Raw genomic sequence first — 7,553 nt, 5'->3', positions numbered from 1 at the left:
GATGAAAGTATAGGCTACGTGCACACTACATTACATCCATTCATGACAAAATAAATGGAGACGAAATAAAACATTTGCAGGCTCGCATGAAGTGGGATTCGATCGCTAGAGCAAAACACATTTTTCACGAAAGTCCATTGCTTTACACTGCAAGCTACTCTAGCTCATGAAAAAATTGCTTAATCGTTACGTATTTATTTACTATGTTGGCCTTCAGGTAACATCTTGTTTTGGCTTCTTCTAAAACAACTGGTTCCCAATTACATGAAACGAAATTATGGCAACAGTAGTATATCACAAATTCCTGTTTGGTAGATAACTGTGGTTTTCCAAAAGAGGGGTCGTTTTCTCTGAAACAACTTAAGAGATTGAAATTCAATCTTATTCAGAAAGAGGAAGAAACTAAAGATTGTTTTTTTAAACGAAATAGATTTCAGCCAGCTTTCGGTGAGTGGAAAGAAGAGAGTTTATTAAGAGAACAGAGTAGGATAGGGACAAATTCACCTATTGTTTAGTGTTTTAAAGTTAGCGATTCAGATCTCTTGGTCGGCCCACCACGCGCACCAGTACAGGCACCAGGACCAGTCCTGGTACCAGCTCCTGCACCGCCACCGCCTCAACTGCCAGCTGACCAGGATCTATTGGGTGACCCTGCCGCCGTTGTACAGGGTGTACTTATTCAGCCCGATCTGCAGCAGATCCTTCACCTACAGGCCCTGCAACGACTGCGGCAGCAACACTAACCACGACCGCTGGCAACGCCAGCGCTGATTCCAGAGATGGGACCTGCAGGTAGCACACCTATGAGTAGCCCACCAGGATATCAACGACTTTATACTTCCGTTCCGTAACGTTATGTAGAGGAACCGGAAGAAGATGGTAGACAGTCTCCCTACCACAAAAGATCTGGTAGAAAATACCAGCGTGCATTTGTGGGGAATGTTGAATATCCGGACTTACTAATGGCTATGGTAGAAGCGCCCGGAGTGAACGGAGAAACTGTGCTTGTTCAAAGGCCATGGACTTTGTCTGAGATCAAAGAAGCGATGGTTCATTTATCGTTGCCAGGAGAAGTGGGCGGTAATAGAATGGTTGCTGAGTTGGTAACTTTCTGCAGAGACTTTAAACCAACTACTCACAAGTTGAGACGTCTTTTAATGACAAAAATTGGGCCACAGTTTTCTCGGATAAATGCTGGTTGGTCGCATGTAGACTTGAAACTTTCGAATCCATATTGGGACCATAATGACAATGGTGCGTACCGGCTAGCAATAACTGGTGTGTGCGATCGAGTTCATGATGCTTTTCCTTTGAAATTGGACATGACGAAAATCAATGGATGTAGACAGAAAGATGGAGAACTTTGTCATGAGTATCTGGTACGTTTAACAGAGCTGCACAATGCTTACTCAGGAATAGAGGTACCAGCTGATATTAATCAACCTCAGGTTACTGTATGGGAGGCCCATTTGAGAAACTGTTTCTTGAATGGAATGGATGCAGATATCTCTGAAAAAGTTAAAGATATCTGTGTGGGACAGTGCGAAGCTGAACGTGATAGTGGCTCATGCTAATCACGCAGAAAAACGCTTGAGAGATGCGAGAAAGGCAAAAATGGATAAACGAGATCAGGACTTGCAAATGGCTACTGTACTATCACCATGTTCCAGAACCAAACGAGAGGACGTCGTCGTGGTGGTTGTGGAGGCCGTGGCAGAGGGAACCAGAGAGGCCAAGTACCTCAACAATTTGCCAGGAATGGACGACCAATTGCGGGTTGGGATGCCTGCTTCATCTGTGGACAGATGGGACATTGGAGTCGAGATTGTACTGTGGAGGCTGGGAATTGACTAGGTGTGGGCCGCCGAGAGGAGAATGAATCGCGGACGGAGACAGAAGTGCTTCAAACTGGTGACGTAACAGATCCCGATTTACACACAAATTGTAAACACTATTAGGCGAATTGAAAAGAGTGAGATTCCGTTAGAGGGAACTTATGCTAAATTCTCTTCAGAACCTTTCAGATGTTTGCCGGTTATGACATTGTTGGTACAAGGATTTTTTTTTAGAATTTTTAGTTGATTCATGAGCCACTGTGTCTGTGTTAACAGAAGATAGTTTTTCTGTTCCTCCTAAATTGAGTGGGAGAAGTACTGAGTCGATGGCGGCTTCAGGTACTTTGACTAAAGAATGGTATACAGTGCCGTTGACTTGTAAAGATTCTGTAGAAGGGATTGTGAAACATTCTTTTTTGTTTTCAACTTGCTGTCCGATTAATTTGGTGGGTCGAGATTTAATGTGCAAACTTGGTATCTGTTTGATCTCTACACCGGAAGGAATTACTTTGTTAAGGAAAAATTTGGTTGAAGCGAATACGTTAAACCATTCATTTGTGAAATATGGCATAGGTACGCCAATGTATGTATATAACTGTAAGGGAAAAATTCTAGGGGCACTGTGTAGATTTGAATAGTCAAGAGATGGCGGAGATTTAGCTTGTACAATAGCATAAGATTAAACAAAGTACTTTGTGATCAGTCATTACGAAGGACGTGCTAGCCACAGATCGTTCGCAAGAGTGATAGCGAACATTCATAAACGCTACTCTATATAAACTTTAGATCAAATGGCATTCTATAAGGTCAATCAATCAATGTAGCAAACTGTAATGGAAAAATTCTAGTGGCACTGTGTAGATTTGAATAGTCAAGAGATGGCGGTTTCAATACAATTTATTTAGCTTGTACAATAGCATTAGATTAAACAAAGTACTTTGTGATCAGTCATTACGAAGGACGTGCTAGCCACAGATCGTTCACAAGAGTGATAGCGAACATCCATTACCTTATATAAACTTTAGATCAAATGGCATTCTATAAGGTCAATCAATCAATGTAGCAAAGTCTGTGATTGGCTAACTCAACTCAGTGACAGTTTGAAACAATACATCTCCATACCAATTGTCCCACAGTGGTTTGATGTGGCATCTCTCCCCAAACCAGTAAATAATAAAGCCACAGGAGTTGACCAGTCAAATGGTCAACTGTCCTTTGTGTGGACATCTTCAAACAAGTATTTAATTAACACCTACAATCTACAATCTACCCAGACGCTCCCATGTTACCCCGCTCCTCATCTCTCTCCACTGGCTACCTATCATGGCCCGTATCAGATTCAAGACCCTGGTATTGACCTTCCGAGCAGTGAACGGGACTGCACCCGTCTACATCAAGTCTCTCCTGCAGCCTTACACCCCCACCCGTCACCTACGGTCTTCTTCAGACAACCGCCTAGTGGTCCCACCGCTCAAGACTGCCCGGTCCCAACACAAGCTCCTCTCCTGTCTGGCCCCCCAGTGGTGGAATCAACTCCCCACCTCCATCAGAGATACTGACTGTCTCTCCACCTTCAAGAAAAGGCTCAAGACGCACTTGTTCCGGGAGTACAACGGTACTTAGGAATGGTTCGCTTGACCCGATGTTAGTTTCCTCGAGGATCACAATGACTCTTGCTTAGAGACTTGTTGCTCTTGTGGTTAGTGGTAACTGTTTTAAATTTTTGTTCTCGCTGTGATATATTGTTTTATTACTGTTGCTTGCTTTTTTCCACAGGTACACTTGCACTTATAGCGGTTCATGTTGTTTAATTGTAACTTGTTTAACTACATCCTCTTATGGTTCTTCCCTTTGGCACTTACTTTGGTTGTTCACAATGTGTGCTTCATGTTTTGGCTACTCGCGATGTTTTTTGGCTATCTTGTTGTTATGATCAGTGACCTATGCACTTTGTAAAGCTCTCTCTTGGAAGTCGCTTTGGATAAAAGTGTCTGCTAAATTAATAAATGTAAATGTAAATGAGGGTAGCCTAGTAGGCTGCAGTCTATGTAGGTAGGCCTAGACTATGTAGTCTGCTGGAATCACTCACAAGGAAGCAAACTCACTGTAGCCAAGCCTTGACCACTGTTCAGTCTGTCTGCATCTCTGTGTGTCTTTGCATGTGGGACATTCTTGAACAGAGTTGGTGACTTAAAAAGGCTTAGTAAAGGCAACTATGCCAGGAAATATGAAGGGTATACCTTGCTCCAAAGCAGTACCTGAATATTATCATCAGTTTTCCAGGTCATCTTGAAACACAAAGAATCAAGGAGACTTTTTAATCAATTGTATAAAGCCTGTTCATTGTTAAAAGTAGCTTATATGTTAACAAGCCTCTATATTACCTCATCCTCTCCTTCTGGCTCCCCCATAGCACCTGCAGAGAAAAGATTCTGGCGCTGCCACTGCAATACACTGATACTTGTAGCCTTCTTGATCAGGGAGCAGTGAACCATAGTCTACTAATGAAACAACCGTATTAGCAACTAGTTAGATCTCTCCCTTGTAGGCTACGTCGCTTTGGATAAAAGCGTAAGCTAAATGTAAATAGGTTATCTTGTTAACAGATTAACATGGTAGAACTAGCTAGCTAGTTTCTCATTGCGGCACTTTTGCTGTCTTGGTTGGAGTATGCCTGACTCCTAACTTAAAATTAAGAAGTAAGTAAAGAGCTGAAGTAAACTTCATCGACATAAAAGAGAGCTCAACGATGTTATGTACACGAGTTGAGCCTAGTTTTCAAGGTAACGAGCTGTCAGAATGTTGGAGTTCGTTGGAAATCACTCTACAACGGTCAGACATTCTGCAACTTTACCCGATCCGACTGAACATGTTGAACTCTTCCGACAGTACCCGTAATGACCAACAAACACAAACTGCTGGCGCACACTGACCCGACTGTTGGTGTTTGTTGGCGTTTGTTGTAGAATGTTGGCGTTTGTCGGGGAGTGTGCAAGCTGCTTAAGAGCCTGAGTGGCGCGTTTCTGTGTGGTTGCCATGGCGCAGCTGTGACCGTTAACGAGCTGCAGAGAGAAACAGAAATGTACCTAGAATCCACACCTCAAACAAGTTAACCTAGACGCAAAACTATACGTCCAATCCAAAGAATAAGGATATTTTCCGAGACCCAAGACTCTGCTGAAACCAGAGATATTCTTTATATGTCTGTGCGGTCAGAAATACAACTCTACCGGCAGTTTCAAAAACGTGTTCCTTCTGCTTTCTCTGAGAAATGTGTCACCAGATTTGCATTGGTCTCTATGGGGCGAGAGTTGGACTTTGTCTCAATATGGTGGGGCTCTGAACAAATGTGTAAATATGTTGGATTCCACAAACAACTGTCAATGACCAGCACAAAATTAGCTATCTATAGACCAATTGTCAGCCTACGTCACACCACTGTCAAGCATGCTCAACTGCGCATGTCGGCTGCAAAAGACGAACTTCTCCCGGGTATAATACACTTTGAGTGTCGATCAGGTCATCAATTATCTCTGGCCACTGGATTTCAGGGCTTGACATTAACTTTTTGAGGCACTTGTCATTTGGACAAGTACATTTACGTTTCATACCTTTAAATAGCCTGACCAAGTGATAGGGCAAAACGAAGGTCGCTTTCTCAGGCAAATGATGAATGAAACAGGCTTGGTTAAAGAAATCCGAGGTGCTTGCTTCAGCAGGCTTGTATCTACAAAAGGCAGTCCTCCCTGACGTTTATAGTGTAGAATGGAGTGAAATACATCATTGTGCACACTGCCAGTGAGCGACTGAGGCTAACAACGTCAAAACAGTGTAACGGGGACGTAGTCTCACTCAGATTGCCAGTTTTACACAAATCACAAAAATAATCGGACCAGCTGGCTAAAGCAGAATTCCCATATCTCTTTAAAGCTGCCCTGCTTGACTTTTTAGGTGTAGAATTGACTGTAAAATGTTGTCACTTTGTGACATGACGTGGCTGCCACATAAGACTGCGGTCTACCGGGCGACATTCTCACTCAAATTTCAAGACTTTCGTAACCCAAATCAAAACTCAGATGTGACAGATCAATGTGGAATCGCTTTTTCTCTTAAAGGCTGTCCTCCTCAACCTTTTTGGTCTTTTTAAATCGAACTATTTGTATAATCCGTGTACTTCTCCATCCATTATAAAGGTTATCCTTTCCCGGTTTTCTGCAGCCACATTGCGTGCTGTTGCAGCCACATAAAGGCTGGTATCAGCGTGGGTCCAGCCACCGCCCACAAAGGACCACTGGCACCAAGGACAGCTCCTCCCGAGTTTACACCTCTCATTGCGCACGGCTGGCGAGGGATAATGAGAAGACACACCTACACGAATTAGACCTCGTCAGCCGTGCCATAAAGGAAGAAGCAAGACCAGTCCAGTGTTGGGTGAGAACACAGCGCAACGACAGACAGCTCCCATACATTAATCGCTGTCTCTTTTTCCCCAGACTCGGCCGACGAAAGCGGGCACGGCCCCCTCCCTCGCTAACCAATGAAGGCAACCGAACGACAGACGCGAATTCCGTCCTTTTTGGTTTACTTTTCCGACTTTCTTTTCGTACTTTTTAACGGGCCACCGGACCCTGTCTGCCGGGTACTTTAAGTTGATTTTTGTTTTTTGTTTCGGCTGCATTAAAAGAAAGAGGTCCGCCCGACCTCTTTCTTTGCCACAGTGGTGGAGAATGCGGGCAGTGATTTAAGCCCCGGCAAAGAAGATGGATCAGCGGAGCAGCCGATCTCTAGGCCAAGAGGAGGGCCCTGATGTCCCTGTCGACCCCGCTACTATACTGGGCCACCTACTCCAAGCATCCATATACCAACAGAGGGTGACTCAACAGCTAGTATTTCTTTTTAACTTACTGGGGGAGTAGGACTTTGGCAACACTGTTCATCATACCTGCCGAAATCCCCCCCCCCCCCATATCTTGGGACTATAAGATCTGACACACCCCAACTATGCGGGGATGTGGACAATCTGGATGGTGACACTAACTGGGTAATAGCTTGTCAACTGGTATTGAATACCAGTTGATACCTGAGTGCCAGTTTTTGCCATTCCTAATGTTTGATCATTCATTATCATTCCACCAATTTGTCTTAATGTTTATCCAAAATCTCAGGTTGGCTGTTACAGCTGCCTTAGATGGTTCCATCAGTGTTGTGCTCAAATCCAACTGAGAGTAATATGTCTGTGCTGCCTGCCGTAAACATCCCTGATCTGTTTTCATGATCAAGCTTCAAACTTGTTAAAACTCTTACTTAAATGATCACAATTTCTTTCTTTCTACCTTTTGTTAAATATATCATTATAGTTTTTTGTTTAAAATAAATGTGATGGAACCAATCAAAATGTCATCGTTTATTAGATGTTTTTCACAAGCCATTCACAAAGGGAAGGTCCAGGCTCGGCTTATCAGTACTAAAACCAAGCACTGTATATTGCAAGTTAGAAGATACTTACTAGGCTGTGGGAAGCAGGATTTATAAAATGGATAGGATTGTAAACACAAAACTGTTGTGTGGCAAGTAGTTTACTGAGAGGGAAATAGAAGTTGAATTCTGATAGGAGGGACCTCTGGCTGTGAGCAGGGGCCTCTGGCTGTGAGCAGGGGCCTTTTTATATACATGTGTAATATAATGTAGCTATATACAGCAAATGTTTACTCCTCGACA

The sequence above is a fragment of the Osmerus mordax genome, chromosome 7 (assembly GCF_038355195.1).
Source record: "Osmerus mordax isolate fOsmMor3 chromosome 7, fOsmMor3.pri, whole genome shotgun sequence".
Lineage (NCBI taxonomy): Eukaryota > Metazoa > Chordata > Actinopteri > Osmeriformes > Osmeridae > Osmerus > Osmerus mordax.
The sequence above is the reverse complement of the archived record's forward strand: the minus strand, read 5'-3'. Positions refer to the sequence as shown.